Below are 15,966 nucleotides of genomic sequence, written 5' to 3'. Positions count from 1 at the left end.
CCCAGAGTCCCCGGAGACAAAGGACCTTTTGACTACACCTGGGGGTGAAGGGTGACCAGCCCAGGTCAGACTCAGCCGGGATCAGATGAGTGGGAGCAGCTGGTGGTATGGGAGCGGGGGGTCTGCCTCACTGAGTCCTCATTTGCCAAGTGAGGGGGCGAGGAGAGGGAGAGTGTAGGGAGTGGATTTGCCAGGAGACACTCCAGAGTGTGGACCTGGGGCCCCTTTCCTGGCCTCCCTGTGCCCCTCAATTGTGCTTTTCCGTGGTCTGTGTTTGGGACCTCCTCCCCCACCAAACCTTTAGCTCAACTTTGGGAGCTCTGACTCCCTCATCTTAGAAGGGTTTGGCATGTAGCAAGTGTTCATGGAATAAATAAGTGTAGAGACCCAGAGAAGGGGTTTCTCAAAGTAGGGCCACAGCTCACTCTTATAGCACATTTTCATGAATGAGGGAAGTCACCCCTGAAGGCAGACATAGGTCCATGGGCTCATGGTTGATGGGTGAAGCACCCCCTCTCTTGGCTGAGTGTGCTCATACAAGGCACATTTTGAATAAGGGCACACAGTGGCCATCCTTATGATTTAGTAATTGGGGTCGATGTCCCAGGCCCCAGGCTTTGAGACACCATAGACCATGGTGGGGTGATGGATGGTGGTCTCTCAGTGGGCCAGGAAATGGCCAGAAGGTAACATCTTACCCCATCAGCAGTGACCCCCAACTTTAACGTCTGTGCATGGGCTGTCTGGCCTCCTTTTCCAGGGCCTTCTCTCTGCCCAATCATCCTCTGGCTGTTCTCTTAGCAACGCTGGGCCCCTCTGGTCTCTTTAGCCAGCAAGTTCACCAATAGTCTTTTGGTTCACACAGACCTAGGCTGGATTCCTGGTTCTGCCCCTTGCCCACCACGAGCCCCTTGGAGGATGTTTAATCTCACCCCAGCTGCACAATGGGGACCTGGAGAGGTAATGTCCGCAGGGCCCAGGACCATGTTGGACATAGAAGTCTTTCCCGAAGGCGTGCTGGAAGTCCCCGTCCACTCCAGTTTCGCCATCGTGACCACGTATTTTCCATTCTTCCTGCTGCAGACCCCCTTACAGACCACTCACGTTTTTGTTTTGGAGTGGCACAGAGCTGAGACCTTGGGAACAAATGGACCCAGTGTTGACTGCTGGCCCGTCATGTGCTGGGTCCCTTGTGCACTTGAACGTTCTCATGTTATCCTCACAAGAACCTCAGGTCAGCTGAGAACTGTCATGGAGGGCTGCTGAGTTAGTGATTAGATGAATGGATGGGGACAATACTTCTCTTACAGTTATTCTTTGGTATCTAGACATGGCCTCGTCTTCTGCACGAGGCTCTTATCCCCATGGGGCCCCTTCAGAATGAGCCATAACTGTGAGGATCCAGTGAGAGAACTGCATTTATTTCCCTGTCTGTGTGAAGGAAGTTGAATCCAAAGCTCAGAGCACAAAGATTAGAGTTCGTGAATTTCTCGACACAAGCCCATGATCCTAGCATATGAACCATAATCTGTGTATTTACCCTCTTAGCTTTCCAGACAGACAGTGGGACAGGTCGAGGGCAATTCTTGTTCCTTCTCATGGGAGTTACATTCTTGTCCAGGATGCAAATGGAAAATAATCCTATACTCTAGCTACAAAGAAGAATAAGATGCTGCTTGGGCAGAATTGTTTCTGTTTCTATCTTGGCCAGCTCTTTGTGTGATTTATGTTGGCCACTGAGCAACCCTTCCTGTTCAGCTGATTCAGCTGTAAAATAGGGCTATACTGTCGGCTTCGCTGGCTTCAAGGTTAGGAGTTTTAAAGAATTTTGCCTTGTTTCAGCGGATCTTGTGTGGTCCATTAGGAATAGGTGCATAAGAGAAAGATGAGCTGGCAAGACTTCAGTTCTGGTCTCCTCTGATGCCAACTTTTTACCTGATCTTCCATTTCTTGGCTCTAGGATTCTCACAAAGTATGCTAGGGATCTCATTCCGAAGGCTCTCTGCAAAGGCCCACCTCAAGAAATGCATCTGCTCGTTCTCCACTTGCAAAGTGCAAATGAGAACAATCCCTTTATGACTTCCTTTTTATCTTTTGGATTTTTAAGTATTTATTTAATTTATTTATTATACCTCGTAGTAAGAATTACTATCAAACTCCACTCCTGGGGCCAGAGACCCTCTGTGGTGTTACTGAAAGACTTGCCCCTCACATGACCTACACTTGTGAGTTCATCGGTCTCAACTCCAAACTTTAACAATGTGCAGTTACTTCCTCTGTATACGGTTATGGAAAATGAAATGAGTTGGTAGCAGGGAAAGTGTTTTCAGAACAATAGAATGCTGCTAACGCCAACCTAGTGCAACAGCAATGCTAGTTGCTTAGTCTACTAATGTTTCTTTTGCTTGTGAGTAACTCATTTGAGATTGAAAGTACTGCGACTCCATTTATTTGGTTTATATTTTGTGATTTATTCCTCAACATGGGAAGGTGGTTCAGGAGCATCCAACTATTTTAAACATATTCTGTTACTATTTCTCAAAGCCCCAGTCTGTGGCAGTCTGAAATATTGGTCCAAGTTCACATACAGACAAGGGTATTTTGTGACATCAGAGGGAAGACAACCTTTTCATCGAGGAAGGGAAGGGGAGACAAAGGAGAGGAGGAGGGAAGTGCTAAGTATTGTACCTTGTCCGTAGAGTCAGGCCAGGGATGAGTTAATCATGACATGTTGGAAGAAACCAAACAACCCCCCCCCCCCCACACACACACCACCACCAAAGAAGAAGGCCTGGATTTCATTCAACAGTCAGTCAAATGGTGAGAAAACATCGGGCCTCCTGATGATGAAGAAACTAAATATTTCATCTGGTCAGGTCTGCAGTGAGTCAAGGAGAAGAGGCAGTGTAATGACCAGGCTTGTCCATGACCATTTGGCTTGTAGCAATCAGCAGAGCCTAGGGCTGCAGCGAGAAAGGATCTAGGGATGAGCAGGGAGCCACACGCATGGCCTCGTGCTCTGTGCAGTGTAAACAGCCAGTACATCTGGGTACCTCATGTTCTCGTACCTTAGAGTGGGGGAAGCAACAAGGCTTGCTGAAAGCTGAGCTAAGCCTGGGGAGTGAGTTGGAAGGAGCAGCGGATGATGAAAATGTTTGGATAGTGTGGTGTCTCCTCCAGAATGGTGGAAACAGGGCTGGATGGGTTGGATACCTTCGAAGATGTGAGGTTTACATTCTTTCTGAACCAGAGAACTCAGGGTCTACTCTGGCCATGGCAGTTGTGTGTGTGTGTGTGTGGGGGGGGGGAGTATGTGGTTGACTGACTGTAGTGTCAGTAACATAGTAACAGCAGTAGCCACATGTGTAGAGTTTACTGCTGGTCAGAGGAGCCATGTGGCCACAGCAGACAAGGGTGACGGTGGTTTTGTGTCTGCTCAGCACACATGCTTTCTCCCCCATTCTCCTTGGTACCACAGACTGCCTTCCATGTCATGGAGTCTGTATCAGCCCTAACACCACCTCTTCCTGGCCACGTGATTGGTTACAGAATTAACATACAGCTCAAGGGGCACAATTGGAGTTCTTCCCTGAGATGAATATATGGATCCGAGAGGAAGGAAACAGCCCTCTTTCTGGTTGGATAGCTGGGCTCTGAGGCTATAGTTTTGGAGTTTTGGGAGGGTAGGCTTTCTACCTCCTGGAGAAAGTCTGTCCACCACAGGAAAGAACTAGGCCACTATCCAGAAAGAAGCGGAATTGGGAGATGGAGAAAGAGCCTGGTGACTTCACTTGAGCCCCTGGATCCAATCACAATTGAGGCCAGATGCACCCTTATGTTCCCAGTTAAATGAGCCAGAAAATTCTTTTTGTGTGAGCTGATTTGAGCTGGGTTTCTGGCACCTGAACCTGGATAATCTAGAAGAGGTGGCGGTCAGGGGTGAAGGTGGGACTGAGCAAGAGTATTGAGAGGTCAAAGAGGAAAGGAAAGGAAGCAGAAGAGAGCGTGACCTGATGGCTCTCGTTAGGAAGTGGGGAAACTACTCTGGTTTTCTGAGACTCCATGAAACCTGACCTCTGAGAAAGGACACTCGTTGTTGAAAGGAAGACCTACTTTCATCAGGGAGTCGGTCTCATGGCTGCTGGAATGCAAATGTCCACAGACATGTAAGTCCCCTCCCCTGCTCCCTCCAGGCCACTCCTCCACTGACCAGTAAGACCCCTAAGGAATGATGTTAATTATGATGCTGAGGGTCAGCTTGGGAATTGGACAGACTTTGATATCTCACTTCAGCCCTTATCAGCAGAACAGCTCGGGCAGATTACTAATGCTTTCTTTCTTTTTTTTTTTTAAATGCTTTATTTATTTTTGAGAGAGACAGCGTAAGCAGGGGAGAGTCAGAGAGAGAGGGAGACACAGAATCCGAAGGAGGCTCCAGGCTCTGAGCCCACTGTCAGCACAGAGCCCGACCCGGGGCTCGAACCCACACCGTGAGATCATGACCTGAGCCGAAGTCAGACGCCCAACCGACTGAGCCACCCAGGAGTCCCAGATTACTGATGCTTTCTATCCTCAGTTTCTTCATCTCAAAGATGGGGCTAATCATTATATCCACCTGACTGCATTGTGGTGAGGCTCCCATCACCCAGGGCACATGGGGAGCTTTGCACTATGATTGGTGCCCAGTGGTGAGAAACAGCCAGTGGTAAGAGCTATTCAACTTCTCAGGAGGGGGAAATGGTAAAAATAGATTAGAAGGCACCCATACTAAGGAGGAAAACTGAGCAATTTAAAGCATGAAGATGATTTAGTGACCTGGGAGAACCATGTTAGTATAGTGAAGATTTTTTTTAAGTGACATAATTCAAGGAAAAGTCCAATTTTTTTTTTTTTTTAAAAAGGGAATTAGAGGTCATGTACTCAAAATAATTGAAAGCAGGGACGTGAAGAGGAATTTTTGCGCAACCATGTTCACAATCACTCAAAGGTGGCTGCAGCCCAGGTGTCTACTGCAGATGAATGGGTCGTCACAACATGGTGGACGTATGGATAGTTGCTCAGCTTTAGAAAGGAAGGCAGTTTGGACACCTGCTACGGTGTGGAGAAGTCTCGAAGACATGATGCTAAGCGATATAAGGCGGTCACAAAAAGACAAATACTGTATGATTCCACTCCCTTGAGATACTGAGAGCCATCAAATTCTTAGACACACACAATAGAATGGTGATTGCCGGGGGCTTGGGGAGGGGGAATGGGGAGATGTTTGTTTAATGGGTACAGAGTTTGTTTTGCAAGATGTTAAAAGTTCTGTGGATGGACGGTGATGATGGCTGCACAACCACGGGAATGTCCTTAATGCCACTGAACTGTGCACTTAAAAATGGTGGAAGTGGTGTATGTTAGGTTATGTAGCTTTTACCATAAATTTTCAAAAGGACTTTAGAGTTGCATATAGTAAGGGCACCTTTCCATTTTGACAAAAGTACGTAAGTTTTGTCTATGTGTTGAGCAACAGCAAAAGGCTGAATGACTCACACTGAGTGGTTACAGTGATTCTCTGTGGGGGTGAGTAGGTCTGGGGGGCAGTGTTACGTTAGACACTTCAGTACTGTCCAAATTGTTGCGGAGATCAAGCATTGTTCTTGCCATTTCAATGAATAATATTAAATTGTAACTATTTGTGTTATACTTTGCCACTTTCAAAGTGCCTTTTGGAATATAAAATGCTGGGGCTGTTTTGGAAAACAGTTTGGCAGTTCCTCAAATGGCTAAACATTGTTACCTTATAATCCAACAGTTTGCCTCTTAGATATATACTGAAAACATATGCCCCCACAAAATCTCGTACGCTTGTGTTCATAGCAGCATTATTCATAATAGCCCCCCAAATGGAAACAACCCAAATGTCCATCAGCTGATGAATGTGTAAACTAGCGGCATAACCACACAATGGACTATTATTCAGTAATATAAAGGAATGAAGTAATGCTTCAGCTACAGCACAGGATGAACCTTGCAAACATTACGCTAAGTGAAACAAACCAGACATAAAAAGACTGCATAGTATGGGTTTGCGTTTTTATGAAACATCCCAAGCAGACAAGTCCATAGTGACCAAATGTAGATCAGGGCTAGAGATGACAGCTAAAGGATGCGTACTTTTAAGAACTGCAGTAACAAAAGCATTCTTGAATCGACTCAGGTGATGGATGCACAATTCTGTTAATATCCTAAGAGCTGTTATGTATTTATTTTTAAAGTTATTTATTCATTTTGAGAGCTAGAACAAGCCGGGGAGGGGCAGAGAGGGACAGAGAAGATCCGAAGCGGACTTGGTACTGTCAGAGCAGAGCCTGACTTGGGGCTTGAACCCATGAACTGTGAGATCATGACTTGAGCTGAAACTGAGTCAGATACTTAACCGACTGAGCCACCCGGGTGCCTGAGTTGTTCACTTTAAATGGGTGAATTAGGGGTCCTGGATGGCTTAGTCAGTTAAGCATCTAACACTTGTTTTTGGCTCCGGTCATGGTTTCATGGCTCATGAGTTCGAGCCCCGCGTGGGGTTCTGTGCTGACAGCTGGAAACCTAGAGCCTGCTTCAGATCCTGTGTCTCCCTCTCTCTCTCTGCCCCTCCCCCTCTCATGCTCTGTCTCTCTGTCTCAAAAATAAATAAATAAATGAATAAATAAATGAATAAATAAATAAATAAAACATTAAATGGGTGAATTGGCTGGTGTATGAACTATATCTCAGTAAAGCTGCTGTAAAACAAAACCAAACCAATCTTTTTGTTAGTTATAAAATCAGCCATTTACATCAAGTTTGGGAGGCAGATGTTAAATAAGGAAACAGACCTCAAAAGCTAACTGAGGTCCCTTGAAAAGGCGAATTACTAAAGTCTGGCAGGATTACTGTTGTTTTTTTTTTTCCTTTGTCTAATTCCCACCAGTAAAATGTTTCACAAAAGATGAGATCAAAAGGACATGTGAAGAAGGAACCCAAGCGTCCCCCATCTAGGGAACACACTCACGAACTGCGATGCGCCCATCAAGTGGACTACGGACTCGGCAGTCAAAAGAAGCATACGACGATCTGCACAACAGCCTGGCCCAAATCTCAAGTTTGTTATGCTCAGTGGAAGAGGCCTGACTCACAGGTTGGATACCGTATGATTTCATTTATACGACGTTCTGGAAAAGGCAGAACCTCGGGGACATAAAACAGAGCAGGGACTGAGAGGGAGGGAAGGGTTAGAGTCTCAGAGGCACACAAGGGAACTTTCTGAAATGGTGGAAGTGTTCTGGATCTTGATGGTGGTAATCACAACACAACAGTAAGCATTTATCCAGACTTGTGCAACTGTACCCTAAAAATGGGGAGTTTTTACCACGTGTAAATTATAACTTAAAAAATGGGGAAATAGGACCAGCCATTTGGATGTCCAGACGGGTTGGACAGGCATGGAGAAGAGACATCTGGCCAAGGAATGGGGCTGCCACCATCCAGTGACCCTCATGTGACATATAGGTCAGTGGGGTTCCCTGAAAATTTGTAGATTCAGATCTGCAAATCCCCAAAACTTTTTTTGCCCCCAAAAAACTTTTAGATGGTGTCCGTTCTTGGGCCCCTTTCTCTCCAGCCTGTGTGCACACATGGCCTTTTTGCCCCACATCTGCCTGCAATGGTTTCCCCAGAATCCATTCACACCAGGCCTCTGGGGTTTGGCTGCCTTCACAGAGGGAGGGAGCCGGAACCTGGGTCCCCCGCCACCCAGCCGGCACGCCTGTCTTCCTTCCCTTCCATTTCTGCTCCCTTGCCCTCCGCCTGGTTTGCTCCTGGGAGCTCCAAATTCTTTCCCTTTGCTCCACAGAGCAGTTGAGCTTCCCCAACCCCCTCCTCCAGGCTCCTTCTCTCCAGAGAATTTCTCCAAAGGATCCCAGTACCCAGCAGAACAAGGCACCTGCTTTTCACGAAGAATGTGTTCGGTGGGGCGCCTGGGTGGCTCAGGTGCTTAAGCGTCTGACTTTGGCTCAGGTCATGATCTCTGGGTTTATGAGTTTGAGTCCCGTGTCAGGCTCTGTGCTGACAGCTCAGAGTCTGGAGCCTGCTTCTCTTTCTGTCTTTTCCTCTGCCCCTGTCTGTCTGTCTGTCTGTCTCTCTCTCAAAAGATAAAAACATTAAAAAAAAAAATGTCTTTGGTATTAGAAGTAGCAACCTTTCCCCCTGATTATACTTGATATTTGGGACCCACACGTCAGCCAGATGAGCACACCCCACCCCTTTCTGAGCACACAGACAGGACCTGCTACGGAGGCAGCTTCCATAGGTATTGGGCCATCTGTCCACCGATGCAGCTGCAAAGCAGGTCACTTGCAAATGCCCTGAAAGGCAGGTAGGTCCCTACATGGGCCCCGCGACACACCAGGTTTTCTCCCACCTCCAAGAACCTGCCTTTACAATTCATTGCAGCTATTTGCACTCGGTATTTCCTCTTGTCCATGTTTTTCTTTATGCTCGCACCCCCCCACCCCTTCACTTCATCCATTTGTCATCTCTGTCAGAAAACAGGCCCTGATTGTTTCAGGCCCCGAGCCTCAGCCGGAGCAACCCCAGCCAGCCCTCATCACCAGGCTAATGACCAGCCGGGCTCCAGGAACCCCGAGGTCCTCCCAGGGAGGGGCCTGCTGCCTCCCCAAAGAGGCCGCTCTGGGAGCAATACCCCAGCACCCCCCGCCTGGCCCTTCTTCCCGCTCTGACCCGTTTCCTCCTGGGTCCCTGGGAGAGCATGAAACAATTTCCTCTTTCCACGGGGGCTCGATGGCAGGCAGATTGATGAAGGCGAGCCCAGTGCAGAGGCCAGCCTTCCAGAACCGTGTGCGTCGCGTTCCGCGGTCCCCATGGTGGGCTGCAGCAGGCACCGTCACAGGAGACGAAAGACACAGCTGAGTTCCCAGCGACGCGAGCGGCTCTAATCTGTTCCGAGTTCCACTGTGGGAATGACCTTCCCCCTCCGGCCCCTCCTCCCTGCTCCCCCAAACCTCCCACCCCAGGGTAGCCAGCCCCGAGGCTCCTTGATGCTTCTAGAAATAAAGCACCAGCAACAGCTAGCGGCCCAAGCCATGAACACCCAGTGTCTAGCACGACCCCCGTTAAGGCTCCGGCTTGGGGCTCAGCTGGGTGGCAGCGGAGAGGACGGGGCTCTCGTGTTGGCAGCGAGCCGTGGACCCTCTGCCGCCGGCTCTGCGATAAAACTGCAGGTGAGCTCAGGACCAGGTGGGAGTTTTGAGGAGGCTGTTTCTCTTCTTCCCTTCGGTGAAGTTCTTAACAAACTGGTGTGGAGAACTGGCTCCTCAAGGCCGGAAGCAGATGGTGCCTGGTGGGCCTGAGGGATACTTGCTTTGGGAACACCCAGCATGACAGGGTCTACGAAGAGACTCTCCATGTGGCTGGGGTCCCCCGGGGCCCAGCCAGGTGCCCAGGGAGGCAGTTATTCTCTGAAAGGCAGCCTCCAGCTCTGGGGTTTCCCGGGAGGACTTGGCAGCGGCGGCTGCGGTACTGAGGGCAAGTATTGACCTGTGAGCCATCCCCCTTGATGGAGGGGAATCATTGCTCCCCACTTATGGGGCTCTCCCCATCCAGAAGACTGGTTCATATGCCACGTTCTCATGCACCGGCTTCCTCGCTGGCAGGATGCTTAGCTTGCTGGGATGGGCGTTCTTCTGTAGATGGACCTGTGGCAGAGTTGCTCAACTTAGATGGTCAGTTCCAGGGGGACAGAGAGCTACGGCCCAACAGATGGCTAGGTGTTTACAGAAGGGGGTGGGATGGATCGCAGAGCCCAGAGGCATTTTGATCACACAGTCATACATGTACCTTTACACACACATAAACGTGCACCCCACATACGCACATACCTCACAGATATTTCCACTATATGTTTGCCATATTGGCGTTCCTTAGCTAACCTATGTTTTGGTTTTTTAGGACCATGTGACTGTTTCAGGTAGGAAAACAGCCAGGCTCCCTCCCAGTCAGATCGTCTTCTTTAATGCTTTCAACTTAGATTTCCTATTTTGTCTTATATCAGTATGACCAGCCCTACTGTATTTTTATCATTCTTGTAACCTTCTATGTCATTTTGTTACCAGTTTGAACTGTGAATAATATCAAGCTGATTTTAAAAATCTGAAAGGCTTAGACTCTCCCTAAAATAATTTTGTCCATTCATATTTATTGAGATCAAGGATATTTAGACTTCTTTCTGACACTTGAGTTTATGTTTTCTAGTCTCCATATATTGATGTTTATCCTGTCCTTTTTTGTGTGTATTAGGATAGGATTTTTGAGTTTTGCTTCAAGTTTTGAGTTTTTTCCCCCTCAAGTTTAGAAATGTCTTATCTTCAGGGCACCTGGGTCGCTCGGTCAGTTAAGCATCAGACTTTGGCTTGAGTCATGATCTCATAGTTTGTGAGTTTGAGCCCTGTGTCAGGGTCTGTGCTGACAGCTCAAAGCCTAGAGCTTCAGATTCTGTATCTCCCCCTCTCTCTCTGCCCCTCCCCTGCTCACTCTCTGTCTCCATCTCTCACTCTCTCAAAAATAAGCGAACATTAAAAAATTAAATAAAAAAAGAAATGTCTTAACTTCCAGGGATAAGAATGACTGGACTGGGAGCCGTGAGACAGTCTTAGTGTGGTCATGAACTCATTGTACAAATTTGGGTAAGTTATTTCCCCTGTTTGGGCTTCAGGTGCCTGCACCACAACGAAACAGTTGGATGAAATGATTCTGAAGATCTTCGTTGTCCAAATGTTAACACGGTATGATTGGGTGGTCAGTTGAGGTCCCCCAGAAGCTCCGGTCTGTCCAGGGAATGTGCATCTTCACATAGGAGGGGGCATCTCCACGGCTACTCTTCTGTGGAGCATCTGCTACCAGGTGAACTCAGACTTGAACCTCATTGGGACAGCTCGTCTTTCCAGGGGAAAGTCAGGCTCAGCTCCTCCCTCATCTGGATTGATCACGAGTGGGATGTGTGTAACTCGGCAGAGCCTATGTAAAACTCCTCATACTCTAGCATGTTTTACTGCATGCTAGAAGCATTTCTTGCTCACCAGCGACAGAGTTCTGCTCTATATTTCCTTGCAGTTAAGCAGGACAGGTGACGAAGCCTGGCCTGGGCCCAGGTGATTTCTCATTATGGAAAATGTTTCACTTTTGTGTCAAAGCATTTAAGGGCTGCTACCTGATCCCCTGCGACTCTCTCTTCCCGCTGCAGTGTCCAAAGAAACATACAGATGGTGGAGCTCCTCAGCTTGGGTCCCTGAGTGACTGTGTGGACCAGAGTTCTCTGCTCACATTCTCTGGACATGTAGCATTAGGAAGAAATAACGTCACATGAAGTCACGGAAGGGTTTTTTGGTTTGATTTTTTGTTTATTTCATTTCATTTTTTAAATAAAAAGCCAGAGGTTCCATAGACCATTCTAACCGTTAGATGTTACAAATATATGGAGGCCATTATTAAGCATGTGCTGGCTCTACATTCTCAACCTGGATATAAAAGGTTCGAGGACAGAGGATGGCCAATCTATTTAGCTCATTCCTTTTACCCTGGCACTGGAAGTTGCCAGAACCCAGTTACAAACTTGTAAACTTCCCCCACCTCGGAAAGATTCAAAGCATTAGCCCAAGGCACTTCTCTTTCCAAGTCTCCTGCTTGCAGAAATCTTCATTCACTTTTCATTGCACAAGGGATAAAGTTCACAATCCCCGACAGGGTCACCGGGCCCTGCACACCCTGCCCCTCCTCACTGCTCTCTCCCAAGCTCCCTTCACCACCCTTGTCCTCTCTCAGTTCCTCACACATGCCAGGTTTGTTCTGCCCCAGGACATTTGCACAAGCTGTTCCCTATGCCCATAATGCTACATCCACAGCTTTTCACCTGGGTAACTCCTAACCATCTTTCAGGTTTTAGATTTTCTGGGGAATAATGTTTTTAATATTCAAGTATAATTAACATACAGTGTTATATTCATTTCAGGTATACAAGATAATAATTCAATTCTATACACTTCTCAGTGCTCATTAAGGTAAGTGTACTCTTGGGGCACCTGGGGGGCTCTGTTGGTTAAGTGTCCGACTTCAGCTCAGGTCATGATCTTGTGGTTTGTGAGTTCAAGCCCCCTGTTGGGCTCTGTGCTGACGGCTCGGAGCCTGGAGCCTACTCCAGATTCTGTCTCCCGCTCTCTCTCTGCCCCTCCCCTGCTCACTCTCTGTCTCTGTCTCTGTCTCTGTCTCTGTCAAAAATAAATAAGCATTAAAAAAAAAGGTAAGTTTACTCTTTTTTTTTTTGAGAGAGAGAGGGAGAGAGAGAGAGAATGAGTGCAAGCAGGGGAGGGGCAGAGGGAGCAGGAGAGTGAGAATCTTTTTTTAAAATTCAATTTTTAAATGTTTATTTTTGAGAGAGAGAGAGAGAGAGACAGAGCATGAGCAGGGAAGGGGCAGAGAGAGAGGGAGACACAGAATCCAACGCAGGTACCAGGTTCTAAACTGTCAGCACAGAGCCTGATGTGGGACTCAAACCCACAAACTGTGAGATCATGACCTGAGCTGAAGTCAGATACGTAACTAACTGAGCCACCCAGGTGCCCCTGGAGAGTGAGAACCTTAAGCAGGCTCCTCGCCCAGCCCAAAGCCCTATGCTGGGCTTGATCTCACAACAGTGAGCTTAGATCATAACCTAAGCTAAAATCAAGAACTGGATGCATTACTGGCTGAGCCACCCAGACACCCCCAGGTAAGTGTACCCTTAATCCACTTTATCTATTTCACCCATCCCCCCCCACACTCCTTCCCTCCGGCTCTTAGGAAATATGCCTTCCACCAAGTTACATTACGTAGCCTCACAACATTATCTTCCTCATGCCACGCTCACAGTACTACCTCAGTTGTAATTAAATAATGAGTTGTGCAATTATTTGCTTAATGTCTGTCTCCTCGTTGAAATCTAAACCCCAAGGGAGCAGGGGCCGTGTCCATCTGGTGCCTAGCACAGTTTTAGGGACACAGAGGGCGTGAAGGGTGATGAATGAGTGAATGGTCGGCCCTCAGGATCTGGAGGAATTTTCTCCAAATTTTAGTGTGCTGCAGAAGCACCTAATAGACTTTAAATAAATAGATAATAAGTAAATAAATAAAATGTATTTATTATATAGAGCTTATGTATATATTTATTTACATACAAACATACATATTTAGAAAATTTTTTAGTGTTTTTATTTATTTTTGAGAGGGGGGAGGGGCACAGAGGGAGGGAGACACAGAATCTGAAGCAGGCTCCAGGCTCCAAGCTGTCAGCACAGAACCTGACAGAGAACTTGAACTCATGAACCGTGAGGTCATGATCTGAGCCGAACTTGGATGCTTAACCGACTGAGCCACCCAGGCACCCCACAAACACACAGACTGTAAACCATGGTAAAATATACATAACATACGATTTTAAACCTATTCAAGTGTGCAGGTAGGTGGCATTACATATATTCACAATGTTGTGCCGCTACTGTCACCGTCCATCCACAGAACATTTTCCGTCTTGCAAAGCTGAAACTCTATACCCCTTAAACAGTAACTCCCCATTTCTTCCTTCCCTTGCTCCTGGCAACCATCATTCCACGTTCTATTGCTATGAATTTTTCTGCTCCTAGAGGAAACACCATTTCCTCTAGGAAATTAAAACACAAATCCCTGGCCTGATTCCCCAGATTTCAGATTCCGTGCACCTGGGGCGCAGCCTGAGAATCTGCATTGCTAACAAGCTCCCAGCTGATGCTGATACTGTAGACCCAAAGACAGCCCTTTGTGAACATGGCTCTGGAGAACCCCAGGGTAAATCCCTTGTACTAGGTTTCTGTCACATGTCCTGCAGCCCCTGAACATATTAGGAGTTCAGAAAATGCTGGTGACAGATAGGTTGATTATACTCAACTGCCCATAGAAGGACAAGTGAGTTCTTCTGGCTACAGCAGAGGGTCTGCTCATTGTATTCTCCTGGGAGATTTAAAAAAAAAAATGAGGGGCGCCTGGGTGGCTTAGTCGGTTAAGCGTCCGACTTTTGCTTAGGTCATGATCTCGCGGTTCGTGGGTTCGAGCACCGCGTCGGGCTCTGTGCTGACTGCCGGCTCAGAGCCTGGAGCCTGTTTCAGAGTCTGTATCTCCCTCTTTCTCTGACCCTCCCCTGCTCACGCTGTCTCTCTCTCTCTCTCTCCTAGAAATAAATAAAAATATTTTAAAAAATGATAAAGGGGCACCCGGGTGCTCAGCTGGTTAAGCATCCGACTTCGGCTCAGGTCATGATTTCAGGGTTCCTGGGTTCGAGCCCCCTGTCAGGCTCTGTGCCGACAGCTTGGAGCCTGCAGCCTGTTTCGGATTCTGTGTTTCCCTCTCTCTCTGCCCCTCCCCTGCTTGTGCATGCTCCTTCTCTCTCTCTCAAAAATATATAAAACATTAAAGAAAAAGAATATCTGGGCCTCATTGTAGACAAATAAACTAGAATCTCAAGGAGTGGGGTCCGGACTTTAGTGTTTATTGACGCTTTCTAGGTGATTCTGTTGTGAAGCCGGGATTGAGAATCACTAGGCTAAGGAATGAAGTAGGGGAGGATGATCAGAAGAGGGAGTTGGAAATTAGAAAGCCAAACACCTCCAGAGACCGCACCCCTTGAGTTTTGTAGAAACACCTTTGTGACCTCAGTGTGGAAATTATTATCTGCCCAAGCACTGGGGAGAGGGGACACACCTTCCCAGGGTAAAAACCCCTTCTCTAGGGACCAGTTATGCTGTTTTCAGAGATGTGGAGTAATGGGAAGAGATATCTGTACGGGAGCTGACCTCTTTCCAGCCAACTTTCCCCAGAGTTATTATTTCTGGACATCACCTCATATTTCCACGAGTGTACAAAGTTAACCTCAAGTATACACTGCAGCTTCCTCCCACATTTGCTCACATTCACAGCCATTGCCATTTAGTTTTCTCAGCAATATTGAAATAAGGTTCTTTTCTTTCTTTATCAGTTTAAAGTAGGGAATCTATGAGTTAATGTGCAATTCATTTTGCTAAATTAAATGTGGCTGAAGCTTCATTCTTCAAAGGAGTTTGCTTACCAACTTTTTCTTACTCTGGCCAACTGAATCTTGGTCAGCACTACTCAAAGTGTGGTCAGCACTAACTCAAAGGTTAACCAGTGTTAACCTCATACTGTTCTGCACTATAGAATTTGAGACTCAATATTTAAACACATCTATGGCAATCAGACATAAGGTGCCATTTCAGTGTGTGATCAGAAGACTTGTCTTGGTAGAGGCGCCTAGGTGGCTCAGTTGGCTAAGCGTCCAATTTCAGTTCAGGTCATGATCTCACGGTTCATGGGTTCGAGCCCTGCATCGGGTTCTGTGCTGACAGCTCAGAGCCTGGAGCCTGTTTCAGATTCTGTGTCTCCCTCTCTCTCTGCCCCTCCCCCACTCATGCTCTGTCTCTCTCTGTCTCAAAAATAAATTTAAAAAAATTTAATAAAGAAGAAGACTTGTCTTGGTGAACAGGAATTGATCAATTCAGGTATCACTGACTTGGGTGGAAAGTAGCATGTGGTATGAACTATGCATATGTGCCGTGGGGTAGGGCCCCATGTTGGTCTGTGATTAAATTCAACTGCTCTTTCCCATTATTCAAACAGGACTGTATATTTTATTGTGCTTTTTTTTTTTTTTTTTGGCATTTCCTTGATGACTACTGAAGTTGAGATCCTTTGCTTATGTTTATTGGCTTCTGTCTATCCTGTTTTTAAAAAGCAGCTGTTCAAGTGTTTTGTCCATTTTTCTATTGGGTTTCTATTGGGTTTTCTATCTGTTTCTATTGTGTTTTCAATCCTTTTCTTATTGAGGAGTAGGAGTCATTTCAATATTCTGGA

At 47.0% G+C, this 15,966-nt stretch overlaps 1 pseudogene; it reads right to left on the bottom strand.

Moving 5' to 3' along the window:
- Positions 1-2,131: 2,131 nt before the first annotated feature.
- On the bottom strand, positions 2,132-2,268 carry LOC144244307 (small nucleolar RNA SNORA62/SNORA6 family; annotated as a pseudogene).
- Between the last annotated feature and the right edge of the window lie 13,698 nt (positions 2,269-15,966).

This window comes from Crocuta crocuta, unplaced genomic scaffold (genome assembly GCF_008692635.1).
Source record: "Crocuta crocuta isolate KB4526 unplaced genomic scaffold, BGI_CrCroc_1.0 scaffold138, whole genome shotgun sequence".
NCBI classification, from domain to species: Eukaryota; Metazoa; Chordata; class Mammalia; order Carnivora; family Hyaenidae; genus Crocuta; species Crocuta crocuta.
Note: the sequence above shows the minus strand (reverse complement) of the source record. Positions and strands in the feature narration are given on the sequence as shown.